The 12,912-nt window shown below is 45.9% G+C and overlaps 1 protein-coding gene across 1 annotated transcript in view; it reads right to left on the bottom strand.

The window, feature by feature from the left end:
* Window positions 1-12,912, bottom strand: part of LOC127640054 (growth arrest-specific protein 2-like) — a 160,263-nt gene that overhangs the window by 93,912 nt on the left and 53,439 nt on the right. The gene's annotated exons all lie outside the window — the stretch shown is intronic.

The raw sequence follows: 12,912 nt of genomic DNA, 5'->3' as shown, positions 1-12,912 counted from the left end.
CTCGTGAGATCGGACAGCACCACGGTGGTGGTGTACATAAATCGCCAAGGCGGCGTACGCTCCCGCCACATGTCACAACTCGCCCGCCGTCTCCTCCTATGGTGCCAGCATCGACTCAAGCAGCCACTCACATCCCCAGCAAGCTCAATGTCGTAGCGGACGCGCTATCACGACAACGCCTGCCCGGCGGGGAGTCGTGGCTTCACCCCCAATCGGTCCAGCTGATTTGGGAACGGTTTGGCAAGTCCCAGGTAGACCTGTTGCCTCCCAGGAAACCTCCCACTGCCCACTCTGGTACGCCCTAACAGAGGCTCCCCTCGGGACAGACGTGCTGGCACACAGCTGGCCCTCGGAGTACGCATTTCCCCCAGTGAGCCTTCTTGCACCGGTACTGTGCAAGGCCAGGGAGGACAAGGAGCAAGTCACGTTAGTGGCCCCCTACTGGCCCACTCGGACTTGGTTCTCGGAACTCAGACTTCTCGCGACAGCTCCTCCCTGGCGAATTCCCCTGAGAAAGGACCTCCTCTCTCAGGGACGGGGCACACTCTGGCACCTGCGCCCAGACCTCTGGAACCTCCACGTCTGGTCCCTGGACGGGATGCGGAAGAGCTAGCCGGCTTACCGGCGACCGTTGTGAATACAATCAACCAAGCCAGAGCCCCCTCTACCAGGCACCTTTACGCCCTAAAGTGGCGCTCGTTCGCAGGTTGGTGTTCTTCCCGAACCGAAGACCCGCAGAGATGCTCGATCAAGTCAGTGCTCCTGTTCCTACAGGAGAAGCTGGACAGGAGGCTGTCCCCGTCCACCCTCAAGGTGTATGTTGCCGCCATTGCCGCCCACCACGATCCTGTAGACGGCAAGTCTTTGGGTAAGCACGACTTGATCCTCAGGTTCCTGAGAGGCGCCCGGAGGTTGAATCCCTCCCGGCCAGGCCTAGTTCCCTCCTGGGATCTCTCGGTAGTCTTGGCAGGACTCCAGAGACCTCCCTTCGAGCCGCTTGAATCAGTTGGACTCAGGGCCCTCTCTCTTAAGACAGCCCTGCTGATCGCGCTCGCCTCTATCAAAAGGGTCGGGGTCCTGCAAGCGTTCTCTGTCAGCGACACTTTACTGGAGTTCGGTCCGGCGGATACGTCTGTGATCCTAAGACTGCGACCGGGCTATGTGCCCAAGGTTCCTACCACACCCTTCCGAGATCAGGTAGTGAACCTGCAAGCGCTGCTCTGGGAGGAGGCAGACCCAGCCCTTTCGTGCTATGTCCAGTGCGCGCCCTGTGCATTTACCTGGACCGCACACAGAGCACCAGACGCTCTGAGCAGCTCTTTGTCTGCTTTGGGGGACGGCAAAAAGGGAATGCCATCTCCAAACAGAGGCTCGCCCACTGGGTTGTCGACGCCATCAAACTGGCTTATCACACCCAGGCCGTGCCCCTACCCTTGTGGGTCCGAGCTCACTCAACAAGGGGTGTTGCGTCCTCGTGGGCACTGGCCAAGGGCACCTCCCTAGCAGACATCTGTAGAGCCGCGGGTTGGGCAACACCCAACACATTCGCGAGGTTTTACAACCTCCGCGTCGAGTCGGTTGCGTCTCGTGTTTTCTCAGGTCCGAGCCCGTGAGAACTTCGGTAACGCGTGGACCGACCGGCGGGTGGATCGCTTGCGCCCAGCGCCCTTTCCTGGCGTCAAGGTAAAGTAGTGTGCCTTCTTCCCAGAGCGCCCACTCCGAGTCGGGACCCTGGTCGATTCCTCCCCAGCCCTCCGGGTCCAGCGGTTCAGTGGAGGAACTCGCCAACCCAAGCCACTCGCGGGTACCCTGATGGCTACCCTGTACTGGTATAGGTGCTCCACAGGTAAGGCCTCCTGCTCGGACTCCCCTGTGTGTAATTCCACGGTTCTGTCCCCTTATGAGCGGACCCCGTGTCTCCCTTAGGCAGTTACAGCTGCCCGGTCGCCGTGCTGTAGCAACTCCCCCTTCGAGGCTGGATCTACCACCGCACCATACTTTCCACACGAGCCCTAAGGCGGCCGTGTGGCGTGTCTACCACTTTTCCTCCCCAAGAAAAAGGGCAGGTGTGGTCTCCGCAGGGGTTTGGGTAAGACCCCTTCCCTATATGCGTGTAAGGGCCCGGCCGTGATTGCTCTATCGCGAGAAACATAGAGAGAAAAGAGGCCCAGCCAGGCTGGCCCGTTACATGTTGGCAAACATCGCCTTGTTCCCCTCCCAGGGTAACTAGAAGGATTCCGATGTTCTTATGGGGCATTGGGGAAGGGTACGTGCAGCCAGGTACAGACGATGCGTGGCACTGGATGAAATCCCTGCCCGCCTCTGTATCGGCGGTTCACGTACACGGTTCAGCGCATGGCAAGATTGGAATGAGTCGCTTCTCCGACACAACGTGGAGAGAGCGACAGAAGGGGAACGTTTGGTTACGTATGTAACCTCCGTTCCCCGAGGGAGTGAACGACACGTTGTGTCTTTCCTCCGCCATGTCGCTGAACCTTTTCCGGCTCCTCAGAAAACTCCTGAATGAACTCCCGTATTTGCGCTGCTTAAATACCCGTATGTCCGGGGGTGGGACATGCAAATACTGGCTGCCAACTCTCATTGGCCTTTTTCATAGATCAGAGGTGGATATCGGCGCTCAAGAGAGACCCCTAATGTCGCTTCTCCGACACAACGTGTCGTTCCCTCCCTCGGGGAACGGAGGTTACATACGTAACCAAACGTTTCCTGCACACAAGTGTGTGTGGCAGGATTTTTCTTCGCTGCCAACACACAATAAATATATACACAACAGGGTTTCTTCGCTGCTGTTTTATCACTTGATCAAGGTTTCAAAGACTCCCGTATACGATTCCCAATCAGATACTGGCTTGCCGCGTTTTCTGATTAGGTCTGCAAAAGTTTGCATCAGTTAGCTAGGCTGACTTTAACTTTTAGGGAGTGGTCGTTGTAGTCGATTATTAGGCTACCGAAATAACCACGTTCAATCTTAACGACACACATAAGGCCTTTACCTGTTTGGGGAAACTCGCCCATAACAGTTTTATATCACGCTGAAAGAAGAGACTCGTTCTAGACAGGTGATTTCGATAATACTAAAATGAAATGTCCCACAGCAAAGAGATTTCTTCGTCTTTACCGGAACAATTTAGTATTATGGACTGCAGTTTATTTTGGCAATCAACAGTGGCAAAAATAAATGTTGACATATATTTAGCCGCTGTTAAATGCTGAACTGAGAATCGTCTTTGTGCCTTTGTGCCTTTCAGTTTGGCGCGCTCGCGTACAGTATTAACAACAAAAATACACAAAATTGACAACGCATTAGTTCACAAAACAAAGCTTAAAATGTGCCCGCATTCTCCACCATTTTGTAGGGTTTCTTGGTTCAGGTTTGGGGAATGTACAATTAATATTATTGATTGTAATCAATGATTAATCATACGGTTTGAACTAGATAACCATACATTCTAAATTGCCCCAAAACAGGGGTTATATAGCCCAAAAGTCTGCTTCAGATATATATAGATAATTAAACACAACGAATTATAATTAATTAGGAATATACATCATATGCAGACAGGCTGTATTAATTTTCAGAACACCTTAATGGAATTAAACCGTACCGCAACCAACCAGTTTGTCCAGCAAACCACTTTGCTCGATACTCTTGATCAATTCTCCAGAAGGTTTATTCTTAGTATAAGCTTACTTAATCAAAGCACGTTAACTTACTTTGATAATATCAGCTCGTAGCTTTAGATCGCACATTAAAGAGGCTTTGCTTTATGACCAACAAACACAGACAATCAAGCGTATAATTGGGTTTAATATGAGGAACTAGGATATATCACAAACTTAACAAACGTAGAACACATTTAACAACAAACATTTAACATAGAACAAACAAAGTAAAACAGTAAGGAAAATAAAGAGATTACAGGGATAGCAAACTTGTCACAACAGTTAAACCTTAAGAGCCAGCAAGGGAATTACACACTTTAACGCATTTGAATTTAGATGGAATAATACTTGCAAAATGGACCTTTGTGTCGCTGAACAAGACTGCGTGTGTGCGTGAATGTCCTCGTTGCGTACGTGAGCTGGAGGATTTCTGTTGGTGCTTCCGGAGCGTGGATCGCTCGCAGGAAGTTCAAAGCATCTTAGGAGTAACGGTTGAAACTGAGAGAGAGTCCTTTCACTCTCTCTCAGGATATCGGACTGCTCCAAAAATGTAGAGTGTTGAGCTTTGTCCGAAGACAAGGAAAAGACTGAGATAAACGCCAAATAAAACAAAAGACATGTCTGACGAGAGTTTGAAGAGAAGTTGAAGAAAACTTGAAGAGGTTCAGAAGAGAAAGCAAGAGAGAAGTGTGGGAGAGAGATGTAAGGACAAGAGACAAGAGAGCAAGAGGACAAGAGAGCGATTCAACACCAGATCCTGACTTTTAAGGTAGGGAGGTCACACCTCCTTTGGGAGGAATGACCCAATGAGGCTTCTCAGTTTTGGCGTGAGATGGTTCCCTTTGTCTTGTCAAGGCTCGTCATTTGCCTAATTTACAACAGGGTCCGGATGTGGTTTGAATCACTCAAAAGATGGTAAAACATAGCAGAATACATTTTAATGTAACCTTATATATATATTCAGCTAGGGCGAGTCGTAAGGTTTAATTTGATACCAAGAAACTTGTATTTGGTACACTTAAAAGTGAATATATACTCTTAGACTCTTTATATAAGCCCTCAGAGTTTAACTACACAACTAAACAATCTTAACTAGTTTGATATAACAGCACAAATACCCAAGCATACGGGAATAAAACATATTTCCTTAAAAATAAGCCATTTCTGGGTTTTAAATGGTAGGAACGTGTGTGTCTTTCAACCTCTCACACTCCTTTCTCATCTAAGGAGGGGGGGTGTGGGGAGAGTAACAGTGTGTGGGGGTTTTAGGACCCTTCGCAAGAATGTGTGCATTGCATTCAGAATTAGTGAGTTCATGATTTTCCGTTCATACTCTACACGGGCATGTCCGTCATGTGTGTTTATGTTTGTGCTTTTGGTTTAAGTTTTCATTAAATATTATTTATGTTGACAAGCCGGTTCTCGCCTCCTCCTTGCCCATCCTTTAACTGTGTTACAGGGACATAAAGACATCTTACATTTTTCACCCAGACATGCCAGATTACTCACATTTCTTGTTTTCAAAGAGGAATTCCTTAGTATTGGGTTACAAGTCCTCACAGAAGTGTAAATATCTGCAGTTGTCTGACGTATACAGCTGGGCAATATATATATCTTGATATGTATTTATTTGCTCTGAAATGGGTTTCAAAAAATGCAATAACTACATATATTTTTAACTTAAACATTAATATGTGAGCATTTTTGTGTGGTGGCGTAAACTAATCATTGATCAACTCATTGAAACAGCCAGTTTCATTGAACTGATTAATGGAAATGCATTGGACTTCATATCTGTGGTGCCATTTTTGCTAGTGAAGTTTAAACCAAAGACACTATTTAAAAACCCCATTAGACTGTTTTATGAGTACAGTTTTCTTTTCTGTGTTGACGCATTTCCTGTTGAATGGGAAAACAGGAAGTTGGGATGGAACAAACTGAAGGGCTTGTGAGTTGAAAGACAAGGATGGATTGTGAAATTAGTAGGGGTCGGAGATGGGGACTCGAGTTGGAGACTCAGACTCGAGTCCCATTCAAGTCGCATTTTTATAGATTTGAGATTCAACACCAGACTCGACCTAAAATGACTTCAGACTAGTCGACTCGACACAAAAGACTTAAGTCTTTTAACCTTAACTATTAATATCTTAAAGGAAGAATTTGTGTTTTATTTTTGTGGTTTTATTACATCTACGTCACATTTCCCCATGTGTCATGATCGATCAGACCTTTAGCAAAGAATTTGATTATGTATTTCCCAGTAAACCCGAAAAGGGATAAGAGTCCCATGAAACATGACATCACCCACCGTGCCATATGTGCTCTCAATTGATTGTGTCCTCAGAATCAGAAACTTCAGAAAGAACACATTCTCAAAGGTTATTCACATTAATTATCACACAAAGCTAACTAATATTTTATTGTCACAAACATTGGGCATTGTAGCTTCGTGGCTCATTATGATCGCCAAACAGAGGTCAAAATTATACCTATTGATATTGCATTACATTGCATTGCATATGTCATTTTGCATTGCTTGTGTGCACCGGTGAATCATGCTCAGTCTCTTTGTATGTTATGTCATTGTTTCTGATGCTCGATCGCATCCCTATGGAGTGTGTGCACAAGTGTGAGCAACAGGTAGCTGGCTGCTGTTCACTTAACGGTCACAGGTGTCATTAATAACAAGGTTTCTGAATCTTACATACTGCACCTTTAAGTAGAGTTTTTAAAATAATAATAATAAAAAAAAAAAAAAAAAAAATATATATATATATATATATATATATATATATATATATATACACTCACCTAAAGGATTATTAGGAACACCTGTTCAATTTCTCATTAATGCAATTATCTAATCAACCAATCACATGGCAGTTGCTTCAATGCATTTAGGGGTGTGGTCCTGGTCAAGACAATCTCCTGAACTCCAAACTGAATGTCAGAATGGGAAAGAAAGGTGATTTAAGCAATTTTGAGCATGGCATGGTTGTTTGTGCCAGACGGGCCGGTCTGAGTATTTCACAATCTGCTCAGTTACTGGGATTTTCACGCACAACCATTTCTAGGGTTTACAAAGAATGGTGTGAAAAGGGAAAAACATCCAAATGCCTTGTTGATGCTAGCGGTCAGAGGAGAATGGGCCGACTGATTCAAGCTGATAGAAGAGCAACTTTGCCTGAAATAACCACTCGTTACAACCGAGGTATGCAGCAAAGCATTTGTGAAGCCACAACACGCACAACCTTGAGGCGGATGGGCTACAACAGCAGAAGACCCCACCGGGTGCCACTCATCTCCACTACAAATAGGAAAAAGAGGCTACAATTTGCAAGAGCTCACCAAAATTGGACAGTTGAAGACTGGAAAAATGTTGCCTGGTCTGATCAGTCTCGATTTCTGTTGAGACATTCAGATGGTAGAGTCAGAATTTGGCGTAAACAGAATGAGAACATGGATCCATCATGCCTTGTTATCACTGTGCAGGCTGCTGGTGGTGGTGTAATGGTGTGGGGGATTTTTTCTTGGCACACTTTAGGCCCCTTAGTGCCAATTGGGCATTGTTTAAATGCCACAGCCTACCTGAGCATTGTTTCTGACCATGTCCATCCCTTTATGGCCACCATGTACCCATCCTCTGATGGCTACTTCCAGCAGGATAATGCACCATGTCACAAAGCTCGAATCATTTCAAGTTGGTTTCTTGAACAATGAGTTCACTGTTCTAAAATGGCCCCCACAGTCACCAGATCTCAACCCAATAGAGCGTCTTTGGGATGTGGTGGAACGGGAGCTTCGTGCCCTGGATGTGCATCCCACAAATCTCCATCAACTGCAATATGCTATCCAATCAATATGGGCCAACATTTCTAAAGAATGCTTTCAGCACCTTGTTGAATCAATGCCACGTAGAATTAGTCAAGTCAAGTCAAGTGGTTTTTATTGTCGTTTCAACCATATACAGTTAGTACAGTACACAGCAAAACGAGACAACGTTCCTCCAGGACCATGGTGCTACATAAAAACAACAAAGGACCAACATAGGACCACATGAGACTACACAACGAAATAAAATACCTATATAAACTACCTATATATACCTATATAAAGTGCACGTGCAAACATGTGCAAAAAGTACAGGACAGTACAACAAATTACTGACAATGAACAGGACAATAGACATAGTGCAGCGCCGACCAGTACTCAGTAGTGCAAAAAAGATGACAGTTTCTAAAAATGTAAACATAACATACTATGAGATAATGTTCTATGCACATAGCAGTTATTGAGGTAGCAGACAGTTATAAAGTGACAGTTATTAAAGTGCAACTCAGGACACGTGTGTGTCAAACCAGTCTCTGAGTATTGAGGAGTCTGATGGCTTGGGGGAAGAAGCTGTTACACAGTCTGCCCGTGAGGGCCCGAATGCTTCGGTACCTCTTGCCAGACGGGAGGAGGGTAAAGAGTTTGTGTGAGGGGTGTGTGGGGTCGTCCACAATGCTGGTTGCTTTACGGATACAGTGTTTTTTGTAAATGTCTTTGATGGAGGGAAGAGAGACCCCAATGATCTTCTCAGCTGTCCTCACTATCCTCTGCAGGGCTTTGCGGTCCAAACGGTGCAAGTCCCAAACCAGGCAGTGATGCAGCTGCTCAGGATGCTCTCAATAGTCCCTCTATAGAATGTAGTGAGGATGGGGGTTGGGAGATGTGCTTTCCTCAGCCTTCGAAGAAAGTAGAGACACTGCTGGGCTTTCTTGGTGATAGAGCTGGTGTTGAGGGACCAGGTGAGGTTCTCCGCCAGGTGAACACCAAGGAATTTGGTGCTCTTGACGATCTCCACAGAGGAGCCGTCGATGTTCAGCGGAGTGTGTTCACCTTGTGCTCTCCTAAAGTCAACAACCATCTCTTTTGTTTTGTCGACATTCAGGGACAGGTTGTTGGCTCTACACCAGTTCGTCAGCCGCTGCACCTCCTCTCTGTATGCTGACTCGTTGTTCTTGCTGATGAGACCCACCACGGTCGTGTCATCGGCGAACTTGATGATGTGATTCGAGCTGTGCATTGCTGCACAGTCGTGAGTCAGCAGAGTGAACAGCAGTGGACTGAGCACACAGCCCTGGGGGCCCCAGTGCTCAGTGTGGTGGTGGTGGAGATGCTGTTCCCGATCCGGACTGACTGAGGTCTCCCAGTCAGGAAGTCCAGGATCCAGTTGCAGAGGGAGGTGTCCAGGCCCAGCAGGTTCAGCTTTCCAATCAGGTGCTGGGGAATGATTGTGTTGAATGCTGAGCTGAAATCTATGAACAGCATTCGAACGTATGAGTCCTTATTGTCTAGGTGGGTGAGGGCCAGATGGAGGGTTGTGGTGATGGCATCGTCCGTTGAACGGTTTGAACGATACGCAAACTGCAGTGGGTCTAGTGAGGGGGGCAGCTGGGTCTTAATCTGCCTCATGACGAGCCTCTCGAAGCACTTCATGATGATGGGTGTAAGTGCGACGGGACGGTAGTCGTTGAGGCAGGACACTGAAGACTTCTTTGGCATGGGGATGATGGTGGTGGCCTTGAAGCACGTTGGAACAACGGCGCTGCTCAGAGAGATGTTGAAGATGTCGGTAAGAACATCTGCTAGCTGGTCTGCACATCCTCTGAGCACTCTGCCAGGAATGTTGTCTGGTCCAGCAGCCTTCCGTGGGTTGACTCTACATAGAGTTTTCCTCACATCTGCCGTGGTAAGACAGAGCACCTGGTCATTTGGAGGAGGGGTGGACTTCCTCGCCATCACGTCGTTCTGCACTTCAAACCGAGCGTAGAAGTCGTTCAGCGCATCTGGAAGGGAGGCATCTTTGTCACAGGCAACTGATGTTGTCCTGTAGTTGGTGATGGCCTGGATGCCCTGCCACATGCGCCGCGTGTCACCACTGTCCTGGAAGTGACTGTGGATTCTCTGGGTGTGCGCGCGCTTTGCCTCTCTGATTGCCCGTGACAGTTTGGCCCTAACTGTTCTTAGGGCTGCCTTATCGCCTGCTCTGAAGGCAGAGTCTCGGGACCTCAGCAGCATGCGCACCTCCGCAGTCATCCACGGCTTCTGGTTGGAGCGTGTGGTGATGGTCTTGGAGAAAGTGACATCATCAATGCACTTGCTGATGTAGCTGGTCACTGATGCTGTGTATTTCTCCAAGTTGGTAGAATCGCCATATGTTGCAGCCTCCCTGAACATGTTACAGTCAGTACACTCAAAACAGTCCTGAAGAGCAGAGATGGCTCCTGCTGGCCAGGTTTTCACCTGCTTCTGAAGCGGTTTTGTGCGTCTGACGAGCGGTCCGTATGCTGGAATTAACATAACAGAGATGTGGTCTGAGTAGCCGAGGTGGGGGCGGGGCTCCGCCCGTGCAGCGCCTGGGATGTTTATGTAAACAAGACCAAGCGCGTTAGCCCCTCTCGTTGCAAAGTCCACATACTGATGGAATTTAGGGAGCACTGTCTTGAGATTTGCATGGTTGAAATCTCCGGCGACAATAAACAGTCCGTCGGGGTGAGCATTCTGCAGTTCAGCTCATAGCCCCATACAGTTCACAGAGCTTCCTTAGCGTTAGCGCTGGGGGAATGTAAACTCGGTTATGCAAACAGTGGTGAATTCCCGTGGTAGATAAAAAGGTCTGCATCTAACAGTCACAAGCTCCAACAGCGATGAACAGTAACTAGAGACTAGCATAGAGTTCTTGCACCATTCCGTGTTGATGTAAACACACAAGCCACCACCGCGAGTCTTACCGCAGAGAGCTGTATTTCTGTCGGCAGCGAAGCGAGTCGAGCCCGTCTAGCTGAATGGCGGCATCCGGAACTCTGTCGCTGAGCCACGTCTCCGTGAAAACAAAGACGCAGCAGTCTCTAAACTCACGCTGCGTAGCCTGCTGGAGTCGGATATAGTCCAGTTTATTGTCCAGGGAGCAAACATTTGAGAGCAGGATAGACGGGACAGCCGGCCGGCTAGGGTTTGTTTTTAGCCTAGCATGGACCCCCGCCCTCTTTCCGCGCTTCGCTTTCGCGACACCGCTTACGACGTCCTCTCCCCGGCCACCGGCATCAGGCGACGCCGAGGGCTGGAGGCCTGGTCTCCGCAGCAAGCCGAGTACGCGTAGCGCCTCCTGCAGGTCATCATGCAGCTTGGTTTTTGCATGAGTCTTATATTTGAGTAGTGTCTGGCGATGGTAGACACGAACACTGGTTGCTCCGATGTCCATGTGTTGCAAAAGTCGGGCTTTTTTAACAAAAATAGCACCATTGTGGATCCGGCAGTTCTGAAGGTGAAAGGGGGTCAAACACAGTATTAGGATGGTGTTCCTAATAATCCTTTAGGTGAGTGTATATATACACACACACACACACACACACACACACACACACACAGGCGGCTAAACATTTGGGATAATGTGTAGATTTTGCCCTTATGGAAAGAAATTGGTACTTTTATTCACCAAAGTGGTATTACTGATCACAAAGTATAGTCAGGACATTACTGATGTAAAAAACAGCACTATCACTATTTGAAAAAAGTCATTTTGGATCATATCTAGACAGCAGCTATAACTTCAACACCTTATCCTTGAGTAATCATGTTAAATTGATCATTTGGTACTAGAAAATCACTTGCCATTATATCAAACACAGCTGAAAGATATTTGATTCACTAAATTAAGCTTAACATTGTCTTTGTGTTTGTTTTTGAGTTGTCACAGTATGAAATAGACTGGCATGTCTTAAGGTCAATATTAGGTCAAAAATGGCAAAAAAGAAAAAGCTTTCTCTTGAAACTCATCAGTCAATCATTGTTTTGAGGAACGAAGGATATACAATGCTTGAAATGGCAAAAAAAAAATGAAGATTTCATACAAAGGTGTACACTACAGTCTTCAATGACAAAGGACAACTGGCTCTAACAATGACAGAAAGAGATGTGAAAGACCAGATGTACAACTAAACAAGAGGATAAGTACATCAGAGTCTCTAGTTTGAGAAATAGACGCCTCACATGTCCTCAGCTGACAGCTTAATTGAATTCTACACGCTCAACACCAGTTTCATGTACAACAGTAAAGAGAAGACTCAGGGGTGCAGGACTTATGGGAAGAATTCCAAAGAAAAAGTAACTTTTCAAACAGAGAAAAAAAAGAAAAGTTTCGAGTGGGCAAAGAACCACAGACATTGGACAACAGATAATCGGAAAAGAGTGTTATGGATCTTAACCCCATTGATATTTTGTGGGATCAGCTAGACTGTAATGTGCATGAGAAGTGCCCGACAAGACAGTCACATCTATGACAAGTGCTACAGGAAGTGTGGGGTGAAATGTCACCTGAGTATCTGGACAAACTGACAGCTAGAATGCCAAGAATCTGCAAAGCTGTTATTGCTGCACATGGAGGATTTTTTTGATGAGAACTCTTTGAAGTAGTTTAAGTAAAATAAAAAAATTCAAATAGTAAAAGTAATTTTTCACGTTATTATTTTCCTGACTACACATTGTGATCAGTTGAATGACACTTTGATGAATAAAAGTACCAATTTCTTGCCATAAGAGCAAAATCTGTACATTATTCCAAACTTTTGACCACCAGTGTGTGTGTATAAATGTATATACCCTAAAAAAGGGTATGTAACATTTAGTGACATGAGACTTGACACGGACTCGTGAACATCTCTGGTAGGGGTGCACAATATATCGGTGGCCGATATATTGTTGGCTGATTACTAGGAAAATCCAAATATACTTATCATGGCAAAATTGGATTTACCAGATTGTGAAGTTCCCATTCCAATCATTTAAATGACAACTATTTTCTTTGACTCACTTGTTTCAACTGAATAGTTTTAATTAACTAGTAGCTAAATTTTATAAGGTTTAAGTAAAAAAAAAGTAAAATTATCGGTTATCTGTATCTGCAAAATGAGCAGTGAATTATCAGTAACTGGTATTGGCCAAGAAATTGCATATCGGTGCATCGAAAGAAATTAATCTAAAGACTTACTCATTAGCAAACTTTAAAGCCAAGTAATCATGAAAATATTGTGAATATTTGATATATCCACCAGTCCTATTTTCTAATCATAAGACTCTGGATTAAAAATAGATGCTGGTGTGTGTTATGACAGAGTGATCATATCAGTATTTGTAGATATTTGTGCATAACGGTTTCACATACAGCTTTAAATGTTCAAATCTTGT

This window comes from Xyrauchen texanus, chromosome 49 (genome assembly GCF_025860055.1).
Source record: "Xyrauchen texanus isolate HMW12.3.18 chromosome 49, RBS_HiC_50CHRs, whole genome shotgun sequence".
NCBI lineage: Eukaryota > Metazoa > Chordata > Actinopteri > Cypriniformes > Catostomidae > Xyrauchen > Xyrauchen texanus.
The sequence above is the reverse complement of the archived record's forward strand: the minus strand, read 5'-3'. Positions and strand labels throughout refer to the sequence as shown.